General features: G+C 45.2%; 1 long non-coding RNA gene across 4 annotated transcripts; it reads left to right on the forward strand.

Annotated features, from left to right (window-relative positions):
* Positions 1-2,278: 2,278 nt before the first annotated feature.
* On the forward strand, positions 2,279-5,184 carry LOC141652399 (uncharacterized). Of its 4 annotated transcripts, XR_012547192.1 has the most exons (5): positions 2,279-2,442; positions 2,568-2,616; positions 3,514-3,667; positions 4,106-4,217; positions 4,873-5,184. It is a non-coding gene; the product is annotated as an uncharacterized LOC141652399 (long non-coding RNA). The 4 variants fall into 4 exon arrangements; XR_012547190.1 differs by lacking the exon at positions 2,568-2,616 and having other exon boundaries at positions 3,514-3,739; XR_012547191.1 differs by lacking the exon at positions 2,568-2,616 and having other exon boundaries at positions 4,106-4,569.
* Positions 5,185-14,535: the final 9,351 nt, after the last annotated feature.

The raw sequence follows: 14,535 nt of genomic DNA on the forward strand, positions 1-14,535 counted from the left end.
TGTCAATGCGTGTTGACACCGATGCTTTCATTAAATTTTATAGATCACCATTGCCGGCCGTCGCTCTTATCAAAGAAGTGGAGGAGAACCCGTGCGGCCGGGTGATCGAGCGTCACCATTGTCTCTTCATCCCGTAAGGCTTCCTTTTCTCACCGCAGTCGGTGATAAAAACGTCACCACCTGTCTCTTCATCCCGTAAGGCTTCCCTTTCCCCACTGCAGTCGGGTGATCAAAATGTCACCACCGTCCCTTCATCCTGTAAGGCTTCCGTCTCCCCGCCTTATAGTGGAAGGCACGAAGCCGATCAAGGAGTCTGCGAGGTGGAACGAGTGACCGTGCTCGCATCATAGAGCAGAGAAAGCCGTGGCTCAACTGTTTTTGAGCGTAATGCCATCAGCTGTGGCCGTGTTTGCTAAGCCGGATTTCCTCAATGAGCGTAAGCTTAGGGGAGATGCCGAGAGGGCGCTCTTACCGAGAGAAAACTCAGGGAGGATGCTGAAAAGGAGGTCCTTGCCGAGAGAGCCAAGCCGCGGCCGCGGCGGCCGAAGCCGCAAGGTTGCATTGGAGAAGTGTAACCTCGTTCGCAGGCGCGCCGACCTCATCTCCAGCAGAGGGACGAATCCAGGGGCCTCGCATTTAAAGCCCGTGGGGAGGTGATCCGAGCAAAGAGGCCATCATCGGGCAAAAGGAGGAGGACATTGAGATGCTCCAAACCGTCATGCTCCCTAACATGTGCGCCAAATTCCGGGATTTGGCCGAAGAAGTCGCCAGGAAGTGATTGGGAGCTCTTCCTCTTGATGGTTCCTTTCCGTGGGGGCCAATTTGACGAGCCGCTTGACGATAGGCTCGAAGCTAAGGAGAAGGCCGTGGCGGAGGCCGCCAAGGAGGCGGTGAGGGCGAAGATAGAGAAAGAGGCGGCCGCGGAGAAAAGCTCTTGCTGAGAAGGCTAAGGCGGCCAAGGAGGAAGCCGAGAAAATGAGGGCAGCTGATGCCGCCGAGGCTAAGGCCGAGGTCGCTAGGAAAACCGCTGGGTTGCCTATTGAAGAAGATGCGGCTACCGCCGCCGATGGCAAGCAAGAATGTGCATAGGGAGACGGCGGTTGTCACAGGCTCACCCGGCGTTTTGATAGCTTCAAATTGCTCGGGAGCCAATTATTAAGCCCTTCCTTCCCGCCATCTTTTGGCGCTCCAAATGATATATTTGTAATTTTTGCTTTTCCTTGTATTTTGTACAACTTTGGTAGGTTGTGTTTTGGCTTATCCCTGGGGGCCGTGTCGTCGTATTCTCTTCACCGTAATCCGTTATTTTTTTTTTTTTTTTTTTTTTTTTTATAAGAGTTCGTTTCTTTTGCCTTCGGCCTGGCCGAGGTCTTTATCTCATTTCTTTCTCTTGCGCTAATAGCTGAGCGTCTCAACTGTTTTTAGCGTTTTCACTTTGCCTCTGGCTTGGCCAAGGTCTTTTCTCGTCTTCGTCTGAGTTGTCTTCTTACATTACTAATTGAGCGCCTCTTTTTGTTTCCGCTTTTTGGCCGAGGCGGTTTAGAGTGCGTATCTCAACTGTGTTTCAACGCTTCTAAGGCATTTCGATCGCTTTTGCGAGTATAAACTGCGCTGGCCGTTACTGTCGCGGTGTCTGCCTCCTGAGGGTGATTGCCGCTCTTGTCGGATTGACAAAGGTGAGCGTCTTTTTCTTGATAGAGATCGCCGCTCTTGTCGGATGACAAAGGTGAGTGAGGTCGCATTTCTTGATAGCGTGTTACGTAGCGTCTACCACTTTAAGTGACTGCCGAAGCGTCTACTATTTAGGGTGACTGCGACGGCGCTTATTTCTTGACCACTACAAGAAAAAGGCTGATTTGCAACGGACTAATTGCAACGAACTGTATAAGCCGTTGCTAAGTATTACTTGCAACAGATATTATTATATTTGCAACGGATATTAAATTATGCAACGGCTAAATGAAAATTTGCAACGGATATTAAATTATGTAACGGTTTAATGAAAATTTGCAACGGATATGCGTCATATCTATTTACCCGCCTAATAAATTTAAAGTTGGTTAATTTATGCTACGGATTTTGTAATGCCTATCCGTTGCATATTGGTTAAACTCCTGCGATCTATCTATATCTATATTCTATATAAAAGTATAATAAAAGAACCGCTATAAATTAGACTGGACACGTGTCGCTTTTCTATGCATTTTTTTCCCGCCCACCTATCCAACCCTAATAAACTAATCTACTCAAGCATATACTGCCTCAACCGTCTATCTCTACAGCCCTCCTAATTTCGCTTAAGAGTGCTTAATTGACTTAACCCTAAATAATACAAAGCTCTCGAAGTCCCGCTATTCTGGCATCATACTCAGATCGATTGTCGCTGCTCCTCTTTCTTTTCATTTTCGCTGCCTACTTCTTGAATAATGAAGCAAGCAACAGGTATATCATGGTGCTATTGATTATAAAATTCATTATTAAAGAGGTAATTAGTTTTCCGCTATTCGCTAGGATCAGTATTTTCAATTAATTACAGAGTACTAATTATTACTTTGTGAATACTTTAGATTGATTAGGCATGTACAAGTTGTATAAGCTTTAATCGGTCTTGCGAGGGTATGTAACTTTTTTACCTCTTGTTCTTCCATGTATCACTTTCGTTTGAATCAACAAATCTGTTGTGTTGATTTTTGCTTAAATTCATTGTCCACTTCAATTCATGTGATTTTATTCTTTACATATGTTACGCAAACAATTAAAGTATTCACAAAGTAATAAATAGGAGTATAGGAGTATATTGTTGGTGAATGAAAAAATTGTCGATGGTAAATCAAAGTGTTACGGAGTGACTTTCGACGCTGCTTTATTAAGTTAGTAGTGAACATTATTCTTTAGTCCTTTTTTGGTGAACATTATTTCTTTACTTTGACGATGCTTCTAAACCATTTTGAGGGATTAGTCACAACTTTGTATAAGTGGAGAACGATGACCCGAACCCAGTCTTTGATTTTCTTACGGTGTGGGTGCTGCTTCCACTAAGTATTATGTTGTCGAGGGCAAGATTATATTCACTATAATCTTCTAGGTTTATTGATGGTTTTGGACTCCTTAATTGACTTACGACGTATGTTAAACGGTCATTCAAGACACAAGCAAATTTGTCAAATTGCATTTTCTTATTAGGATCCATCAATTGTACTCCGTATGAAATTTTAGTTTGTTATGCTTAAGACCGTCTTAACTTAAAACCCATCATAACCTTCTCTAATTTCCACCTCTCTCAAACTTTTCCGTGGTATTCCTACCTAAAATTTTTTAAGTTAAGACGGTTTTAATGAAAATTTTAAATCATATTCCCTGCCTTTATTCTCCCTCTCATCTCTCAAACTTTTCCATGGTATTGCTACCTAAAAAATCCCAACCTATCCTTTTTTCGCTGCAATGTTCTAACTACGGTTCTATCGTATCTATCCCTATTAACCTCTTCTCACACTTTCGTATTATTAAGTGTAGGTATATAGCCATATAGGGTTGGGTTGAAGAAAGGTGGACAAAAGTGGCAATTACAAATGAGACTGCAGAACTACACGGTTGTTAGATACTCCCCATTCATCTGTACAAAAATAATACTCATCGACGGGACTCTGTTGGTGGCTCCAAGTTATAGGTAGAGAGAAGGTTTAAGTTAATCATAACGCATGATTAAGTGGAGAATTAATTGTGGTGATGACATTGTTTGGTGTGTGTTATCTAACTGATGTGCAGTCAAGTAGTTACAATGAATTTGAATATTCAGTTTGTGTTGTTTTATTTGATTTTAGAAATGACATTGTTTGTGCGTACCAAAAACGAAATGACATTGTTTGTGCGTACCAAAAACGAAATGACATTGTTTGTTATATTCTTCAATGTTTTGATATGAATTAATGACAGTTTAGAAAATACTTATATGATACCAGGGTCACTGTAAAATCTTTGATTCCATGAATAAGGTTTATTGCCCTTCTCCAATCAATGTCTCTTTTGTACTTTCGCACTTATTATTGTTATGAAGTTGTTTTCCTATATATATTTTATCTTACATTTCTTTAATGGATCATTACAGGAAGAAGTTGGTGCCGATGAGCTTCTAATGGCGACTACTCCATTCAACTCATTCTTTTTTAGATGGCTTTTTAATGAAGATTCTGATTGTATCTGAAACCTCTAAGAAAATGGTAATCTATTGAATCTGGAATATGCTATGAGTGTACATATAGGCTCTTACTGCATTGACATTACTATGGTGTGTTATATATTGTTGTTTGGTCTTGGTTAATATGGTGTGCTATATACTTGATATTCTTCAACTTCGTTACTGTGTTATATTCTCGGTAGGTGATTTATTGTTTTTGTCTTCATCCTTAAACCCGGATATCTTACTTTGAACACACTTTGATGATAGTGTTAAACCGGTGTACTCCCAAGTATCCAGCCCATGCTTTTCTTAGTCTTTCACGTCCCCGGATTTATCGTGGGACACCCTCAGTTCGTGTTAGTTTGGCGATCACTGCACCTACAATCCCAATGGTAAAAAATCCCTTAATTGCATTTGATAGAGTTATTACTCCCTCCGTTTCAATTCATTCCTCCTTTCACTTTTTTTTTAGTGTATCATTCCAATTTTGTTGTGCTTGAATGCCACGTATGAAACTAATTGAGTAAAATACACAGAGTAAGAAGGATAATGATTGATTGGGGCATTAATTTGTTTCTATCTATAGTAGCTTTAACCATTTCAATATCCTATATACAAGTGTCAACGATGAAGTTGGATTTTTTAGTCATCAATTTTTTATACTCGATCAAACCATGTAATTTAATTGATTACAGAGTGTAGGTAATCACCTGATGTGTTGTAAGTTTCATGTGGAGATGGAGACTGATCCCGTAACATTCCTCTATGCCAATGCCAGTTCTTATTTTCTGTCCCAAATTGTGATAGCAACCAGTTCCAAAATCGAGACGACTTCAATGATGATGGTGTAAGTGGCAACTCGACATCAATCCCAACTAATTTTCTAGATTACTCCATAATAGCTAGACAACGAAATTGCTTAGCAAATTACGTATGGATTTTTTTTGAGGATGTTTTCAATGTATGTACTCTTTTAAATTTGCTAAATGAACAATTCCAAGTTTCTATATTGTTGGCTTCTTTAAAGTTTATTGTTTAATTGTTTGATATCGTAACGAAATGGAGGAAAATGGATGCAGGAATGCTTGAATCTCCCATTTGTGTTTGCAACGGAAATTACAGGTTTTGTGACAGCTATCCATTAATTAAAAAAGTCAATGCATTTGTGTTTGCAACGGAAATTACAGGTTTTGTGACGGCTATCCATTAATTTAAAAAGTCAATTGGTTGACTTTTCCCTCTACTATGCAACGGAAAACATTTTTTTTGCAACGGAAATCCGTCTCATAATTGACCAAACAGGTGCCACGTGGACCTCATTTAAGCAACGGATCATTCGTTGCAAATAATATACGTCTGTAGCATAAAAATTAGCAACGCCGATCCGTTGCATATTTTTTCATTTGCAACGCCATATAAGCAACGCACCAGTTTGCAACGGATATCCGTTGCAAACTGTATATAAGCAACGGATTAGGGTTATTTCGCAACGGATTGGTCCGTTGCAAATAGGCCTTTTTCTTGTAGTGGACTGGGACTGCCGCTCTTGTCGGATTGACAGTGTGAGCCGGCGTCTGTTTCTTGATAGAGACTGCCGCTCTTGTCGGTATGACAGTGTGAGCCGGCGTCTGTTTCTTGATAGCGTGTTACGTAGCGTCTACCACTTTAAGTGACTGCCGAAGGGTCTACTATTTGGGGTGACTGCGACGGCGCTTATTTCTTGACTGGGACTGCCGCTCTTGTCGGATTGACGGTGTGAGCGGCGTCGGTTTCTTGTGAGAGCTGCCGCTCTTGTCGGATTGGAGTGTGAGCGCGTACATTTCTTGATAGCGTGTTACGTAGCGTCTACCACTTTAAGTGACTGCCGAAGCGTCTACTATTTGGGGTGACTGCGACGGCGCTTATTTCTTGACAGAGACTGCCGCTCTTGTCGGGTTGACAGTGTGAGCCGGCGTCTGTTTCTTGATAGCGACTAGCCTGAAAATGAACATTTTGATGAAAGACTTGGTCGATTTTACATTAGATACAAACATGCGTCGGGGTGCCCACAGCTGTTTTGGACACCTCCGCCGTTATACAAGGTCTAATAGTTTCCTAATGGCTCAGTGGAGGCGCTCCTTCCCAGTCAGTCGTCGGTCGCATCCATGAGGTCGCCCTCCTATCGTGAGGATGAGCTTTTCCCCCTCTCCGACTGCTTTGCCACTTTGAGGGATTGCATGTTGCATCCTCTGGCAGATATCTGGACGTTGATCATCTCGTCCTTCTCGTCCTTGGAGACGAGCTTATGCGTTTCTCTCCGGTCCGAGACATACATTAGTGTCAGGGCCCGGATGGACATCACTGCGTCGGCATCGCTCAGAGTAATCCGGCCTATGAGAACGTTGTAGGCGGACGAGCCGTCAATGACCACGAACTCAGCCAGGACATTCTTAGCCGCATTCCCCTCGCCGAGCATTACCGGCAGTCTGATTGAACCCAAGGGTACCAGGCCAGCCCCGGAGAAGCTGTACAGTGGGTTGGTGCAGGGGCTCAAGTCCTTGATTTTCAGGCCGAGGTTGTGGAAGCACTCCCTGAACATGATGTTTGTGTAGGCGCCTGTGTCAATCAGACACCTCTTCACCAGGTGGTTGGATATGTCCAAGTTGACTACAAGCGGGTCGCTGTGAGGGGCGATGACTCCCTCGTAGTCCTTCCTTCCAATAGTAATATCGGGAATGTTGGAAGCGGGGGTCGCTGTGTTGGGCACAAAGTTGATGGCCTGATACAGCTCGTTCAGTGCCGTTTGTGCCCATGAGTGACCCACCGTTCTCGTTGCCCCGATGACTACATGGATCACCCCTATCCGTTGAAAGACGGATTTCTTATCCGAACCGTGGCGTCGGTTTCTTGGCCTTTGGCGACATACTTGCCGAGGCTCCCCTTAGGATCGGCTCTTCAATGGCATTCTTCGGATGCGCGGTTGTCGATGAGGTGACCGGTGTGGCGTGGTACTCGCGAAGATGGCCCGTATCACCGTCCCCCTTCGGCTTGGGGGCCTTTCCCATGTCCGGCCCTCCTTCTTGCTCGGGCGAAGACCTCGGCGGCCGATACAACCAAAGGGGTTTTATCATGGTAATGCCTTTGGTAGAACGTTCCGAAATCCCCGGCGCCCGTCGAGTCTGTTTCTGGCAGATCGTCGGACCGTGACCTATTATTGTCACGGCGTCTCTCATCGGACCGTGACCCGTTATTGTCACGGCGTCTTTCATCCGGGTTATCATCCCGGCGGCTCTTCTTTTCTGAGGGCTCAGCCTCGCTGGGGCCTACCCAGGTCTTGTGATAGTCTTCTACCTTGATGGCCTGGTCGGCCATCTTCCTGGCGGCATCCAAGCCCAGGCCCCCGTACTTGATGAGCTCATTTTTTAAGTCTCCCCCTGGGAGGCCTTTCATCAGTGCGAAGGCCGCTAGCTCAGGATTAATATCCCGAATCTGCTGGACCTTGCCGTCAAACCTCTTTACATAGCTTCGTAAAGACTCGCCCTCCTCCTGTCGATAGTTAGGAGGTCCGAGCGTCTCCACGGCCCTCCTCTTGTTGCAAGAGTCGGGCTAAGAAGGCGTCCTTGGGTCGGCGAAACAAAGATACCGAGCCGTCGGGGAGCCCCTTGTACCAATTTTGAGCCATCCCATGCAAAGTTGTTGGGAAGACTCGGCACCAGACCTCGTCGGGTTGCTCCCATACCGACATGTAAGACTCGAAAGCCTCGGCGTGGTCGGTTGGGTCACTATCTCCTTTGTAAGTGAACGCCAAGCAACTTCGACTTAGTTGGTACGGCGGTGTCAAGGACATAAGCACCGGGGCTGTCGACCACGTGTCGAATGACACGCGGCGATCGGCTCCTTGCGTTCCTAGTCCGGCTCCTCTCCTCGTAGCGGGAAGGACTCCTTCTCCGACTCGGGCTTCTTCTCCGACTCTGCTGAGTCGGACTTCTCTGGTTCCTCCGGGGTGTGCCTCGTCGGTGCTGCGGCGACGCTGTCCTTTCACGAGTGCGAGAAGGACTTAGGTCTACCACGTCCACTTTGGGCTCCTCCGGCGTCTTGGTATGGTCGGCTTCTCCCAGCGCTCCGTTCAAATTTCTCGGAGTCACGTTTTTTGCTCTGGTTTCCTGGACGGTTTCCGCCGCTCTTGTCGGCGTGACAGTGTGAGCTGACGTACTCCCAATTAGGTCCAGGAGCATCTTGAGTTTTGCTGTGTCAACCACATGTCCCATGATGGTGACCTGGTTGGTGGGCGCGGCGTGTGCGGTATATTTGGCATCCCGAATTCCGGTTGGATTACTCACGTGGTGGAGGGGGCCGCACAACTCGAGAATGGTGGTAGGTATCATCTTGGTGTAGTTCGGTTTCGTCATTTACGAATACCTCTTGTTGTTTTGACATCTTCTTAGCTTTTGGGGTGGGTTTTTGTGTTTATTTATTTTTGTTTGGGAATGAATGTGACTAGCTTCTAGTGTCTTTTCCCCACAGACGGCGCCAATTGTTCCGGGCTTAATTCCAGAGCAGATATTTGTTACCACTCGTAGCTTGTAGAATGATGTCCTTGCTTGAATCCTCCTTGCGGTCTCCTGAAACGATGAACAAACTGAGGGCTCGGCTTTGGCCGAGCGTACTCACTCCGACGCTCAAGTCAGTAAACTTAGAGAGGTAAGTTGTTACTTGGCTAAATGCGTATTGTAGAGAGATAAGGAAGATATTACCAGATGAATAGTGGTTATTAGGTTAATTTGTGGATCCTTTCCTCAATGAAGGTTGAGGAGTATTTATAGACTTTCACCTTTTGTCACGTAGTGGCCAAGTGGCCAAGTGGCTAGCAGGCGGAAAGACCGTTCTACCCTCGGCCGATGGACCAGTGGCAGGCCGACCGAGGGGTCTTGGATGTGAGTGCGCGAATATGTGCCCCGGCTGGCTAGTTGCCTGGCCGAGACCCAAGTGACAGGCCGACAGAGAGCGTCGGCTAGACTGTCTAAGTCGTTGACTTTGCTGTGAATATCTTTGACCTTGCTCAATATGTTGACTTGGTCAGCGGTGCAGAATATGCCCCATCACAGCCCCTTATCTAAAATCTCGTTAAAAATTGAATATCTCATACTAAAATACAAATATTTAACCTAATACCTAATTAGATTTAGGAAAAAAATATATAATTTTTTTATTTTAAAACATGATAATTCGGATAAAAATAATTAAATAATTTATAAAATGTAAATATTTGAAAGTGTTTCAGGTAAAAAATTACACAATGCTTAATGTTAATTATACGAGATTAATGATGATGAGATTATGCCAAGATGAGGTATTTCACTGATTTTGTGCGGACATGAGGTCATTGCTTTTGCTCCGCTCCTTGTTGCTATCACCCCTAGTCTTGAGGGTTTGAAGGAAATTTCCTCCGTTGCCTAAGTCAGATTATGCCTCACACTTGATTCGGCCGAATTCTTCAGGAGGAGCTATTAGCGTCCACAGATTGTAGTGAGATAACTGAATATCTTAGATATCCCTTTTTAGGTGAACAGTGTCACCTATTTATAAGGTGTACTTTTACGGGTATGGGTGTACACGTGGCAGGTCCACGGGTGACACTAATGGCCAAGGGACTCAAGCTTCGCATGGCGGGGTGCTTGTCTCTTTTTAGGTGAACAGTGTACACTACTGCTCGGAGGGCTTGTGTCCGCATGATCGAACTCGTGGCAGAGAGTGTTTGTGCTTAGTATTTGTGAGGATGTTACTCGGTCGACGTCGTGGCTTGGCCCATATGGTCCAATTTTGTGCGCCTCATCAGTTGATCCAACCGAATGTTGAGACCTCGACGAATGGTCTTTCGTTTTACTTGGAAGGCATTCCGAGTCCCATTACAAAATTTGGCTCAAGCCTTGGTTTTCGACACACTTTCGTGGCATGCCTATAACACCACGACCCAAATCCTAGGTCGGGAACGGTTATTCATGATAGCTCGTTAGGCTATGAACTTGGCCCACAGATCAACACGGGTCCTTTCCAGCGCAGTTTGTCCTCACTCATGCACATCCCGGGAACCTTCCCAGGAGGTCACCCATCCTAAGACTACTCCCAGTCAAGCACACTTAACCGTGAAGTTCTTTCACATGGATAATCAGAAAATAAAGTGCACTTTGTTGATATGAGTAGTACTTTTAATCCCTTTAAACACTAGTCATTTAAGCCTATCAATGGACCTCTTCAAAAAGATACCCCACCCAAATAACGTGTTCGGTTAACATGTAATATTACAATGCGGCCGTCCGACAATTATTCCCTGACTGGTGTGACATTTACCCTACGAGGGTGTTACAACTCGCCCTCCGACAATTATTTTCAAGTTCACTTATCTTTTTTCATCTTACGGATTCTCTAAAACTAGTACTTTCACTCAAGTATAACTTCACTCCATTATCTCAAGTACTCAACACAATCTTAAAACCCTTCCAAAAGATAAGATTAACAAGGAATTCTAAAAACTAGGCCTTTCCAACTCAAATATTCTCCAGAGCTCACTAACATTACAACTGCACGCCAACAAGGATCGATGAGAGCTTGTTTGGTTGTGGTTGGGGTGGTATGAGTAAGAGGCGAGATGACAATTTTAACATATTTCGGGTTTGGTTTGACTATGTTGTGAGATAGGCAAGTGGAAACACGGTTAGATGGTGGCGGATGAGGGGTGAGGGGTGAGGGTTATGGGAGGGGGAGTAGGGGTGCGGTGAGGAAAGGTGAGAGTGGCAGTGGTGGAAGGAGAAGACTCAGGGCTGGCAGAGGATGCGGTTCGAGGTGTGGCAGGTGAGGTGGGTGTTCGGGGAGGTTTGCGAAGAGGCGAGGCAGCACGAGGGAGGAAGGTAATTGGCGAGGGATTGTGCGCAGAGAAGGGTAGAGGAGAGGGATGGTAAGGGTGCACCATTGATCAGGCGATGAAGTGGAAGGAGGCGTGGAGTTGGTGAGGGTGGCATAGAGGAAGTCAGTTTCAATGAATCGTACGTGGCGAGAGGTATAGAGCTTACTGGTTGAGGGGTCATAAGTCATAACAATGATAAGCACTTTGGGTTGTGGAATACCCTACAAAAATACAAGGCTTTGATTTGGTTTCGAGCTTGTGGTTGTTGTAAGGCCGAAGCCACGGAAAGCAGAGACATCCAAAAGGGCGAAGCTTTTGATAATTAGGAGATTGATTAAGGAGTTTTTCATAGGGTGATTCATTTTGTAGAGTCGGTGTTGGGAGCCGATTAATTAGGTAGGCAGCGGTGGTAAAAGCGTAAGGCCAAAAGTGGTGGGTATATTAGCTTAAATGAGAAGAGCGAGCCCAGTTTCATTAATGTGTCGATGGCGCTGCTTCGCAAACCATTGTGTTCGGGTGTATGAGATGGTGATGTAAGATGGGTGATAGCATCGTTGAGGAGAGTAGGGTTTAATTTTTTGTACTCTTTAAAAAAAAAATCGACGATAGCTTTAAGTCTGTTAAAGGTGAGCAGAGTGTCGGACTTGTTTATAATTGGATATAACCAAAAATAATGGGTAAAATGATCCACAAAAATAATTAGTGTCACCTCGCTCTTGCGTTTTGACATTTTTTTGTCCTCAGTATCATCGAATAACTTAATTGCATTTCTTAATGAGTAAGTAAAGCACCGTGCTTATTCCTTGCGTTCATTACAAGCTCTTGCTTCGAACATTTATTCATTTACATTTTCTATTTCGAACTACGTTCTGGGTTTGATTTTATTTTCAATGAATACGTAGGCAATCCTTCACAAGATACAATCCAACTTTTTTTAATCCAAAATGTAAATAGAAGGACATTTGCTTTGGCACATGAAATTCAAAAGAATAAATAAAGGGAATTGATTTAAAGTTTCTAACTAAAATGACCAGTTTATTCATCTATTAGTAGTGTTTTCAGTGTGAGAAAGAATATCATGTGGGCTGTTTGAGGGAGCATGTCATGGAGAAGTTAAAGGTTTATATATTGCCCTTCCTCGGATTTAATGGTTTTGCACTTGTACTTCCAAATGGTATCAGCTCCCCTGCTTAGTATTTTTGTCATTGAAGACATTATGATATTTGTTTTGGTAATTTTCTACCAATTTAGGGTTAAAGTGGTCTTAGCGTTAGGTCAATATTGCGATTTACGTGAGCGTCGTACGTTATTCTGTTTGAACGATGAATGCAATGAACACAAGCAATTTTGGTGACGCGGAAAACCCAATGTGGGAAACAACCGCGGGGGGAGACGGAATCCCACCAATATTTTCACTATAATTCGAGAGGAAATACAGTTCTTATGCTTGCTATGAATGCTAAAGAGTAATTCGTGTATGTTTCGATGATCGTTCTTCTTTGCATGGAGGTCCCTTATATAGGGGAGGTAGAGGAGCTAGGGTTTCTTACTTCTTCTCCAAGTTATTCCTAATTTAACAATGGGTAGGTCTCTCCTTTCTTCGGATCTCGCAAGCTATTGGACCCTCACAAGCTTCGTCCGTGTGGATCAAAGCCCACTTCCTGCGTTACTCGCTGAGGCTGGCACCCTGGCTCCCTGGTATCCTGCATCCCGCGGCGCTCCCGGGCTCTGCTTGCCCCAAGTCGGCCCATATCCATATTTTGGGCCTAACAGTTTGCCCCCAATTTTCTGCGAAAAGTGCAACCCTAATTATTTGAGCGGGAAATTGCAGTGTATCGTTGAGTGACTTCTCGCATACTCCATTTCAATTCACATTTTAGAAACCCCAACTACCCTCTCCTATTTAATCTCATCCGCCCACCATTTTCTCTTTCATCATCATTTCATCTCCTCAAACCTCTCAAACTTCCGTCTTACCAAATTCCTTCTTTGTCAACACCTTTTCACTGCCGGCGCCGCCTTCATCCGTCTTCTCAGGTACTTCCATTTCTCCCTCCTCGTTTATTATGGCTAAGACTCGCTTAACTTCATCTTCCTCCACCACCATCGACCTTGAAAACGACGACTTCCCCACACATGGAGTCCTCAAAAGACCACACTCCGGTGACTCCCACCTTACCCAGGAGGATATACCCAGAATCAAGGCTCTGCTGGGGCTAGGTGATGATGTGGTGATCCACATCCCCAAACCTGGTCAGAAAGCAGACGCTTTTCGTTCGGGGTGGATCTGCTTGTACACCTACCCCTTTGTCCTTGGTCTCAAATTTCCGTTCCCCCCAATGATCCAAGAGTTCATCCGCTTGAACTCTCTCCCTATGGCCCAAATTGCTCCTTATGCGTGGAGGATCCTCCTGTCCACCGTTGCTTTGAACAATAGCATGGGCGCCGAGATTGGTTTATCGATCGGCCCATAGGTTCGAGTGCCGATCATCAGGGCACGGCCAATATACTTTTAGGTCTGTGGAGAAGACCGAAAACTTCCTCCTCTCGGAGGCAAAAGGGAAAGATGACGGGTGGTATGAGGATTTCTTCTACATCGAGCTTGAGTCTCTTCCCATTCGTGCCGACTACCTGTTTGAACACTGGATTTTCGCCAAGAGTAAGTGCATTTGCATGTTCATTTATAATTGCCCCCGTCGCTTACTATTCTTACTCTTTGATTTGACGCAGAACTCAAGAACCCGAGAAATCCGAGGACGAGGATATACATTTGCCAAGCTTTTTTCCATCCACGAAGATCGTAGATCATTCCCCTCCCGCTTCTTTGGTTTAGACGAGTCTGCTACCGAGGAAACCATGTCTTCTGGTAAGCACCCCTTAATCCCTTGGAATTCCCTGTCTCCTTTGATTCTTTACTCTGACCCCCTGCGTCCCTGTGCCCCTGTAGGAAGTGCCAAGCCATCTGCCTCCGAGATCTTGATGCGCCATGCTAGGAAGAGGACTGCTGACTCCTCTCACTCTCCTGCCTCCTCAAGAAGAAAATCCTCCTCTAGGCCTGCTCCAGAGCCCATTGAAGCTACCCCAATATCACGCGCTCCTGGGTCCCCCATTCATTCTGACGAGCTGCTTCTACGACTCCCTGCTGAGTTTGGGGACGCTGACCGGGCCAACCATCGGCCGCACTAGAAAGGCTCTTGACCCCACTTGCTCCAAGGCTTTTGACTCAATCGCCCCTGTGAGGAGATGATCGACTGGCCGCAGAGCACCTTGCTTCTGGTGAGCCTCCTTTTGATGTTCCACTCTCTCTTTGCCCTTGTGCTTCCACGACTAATGCGTTCTTTTCTTTTGTTTCAGGCTCTCCAATCTTCTCTCTACCTTCGCAAGATCTTTGCAGAGGGCTAAGGTTGAATGTATGGCTTCGTGGGGGAAGAACAAGGAGCTCTGACCACCTGTGCCAAGTTGAGGGAGCACTCCACAC

The sequence above is a fragment of the Silene latifolia genome, chromosome 4 (assembly GCF_048544455.1).
Source record: "Silene latifolia isolate original U9 population chromosome 4, ASM4854445v1, whole genome shotgun sequence".
NCBI classification, from domain to species: domain Eukaryota; kingdom Viridiplantae; phylum Streptophyta; class Magnoliopsida; order Caryophyllales; family Caryophyllaceae; genus Silene; species Silene latifolia.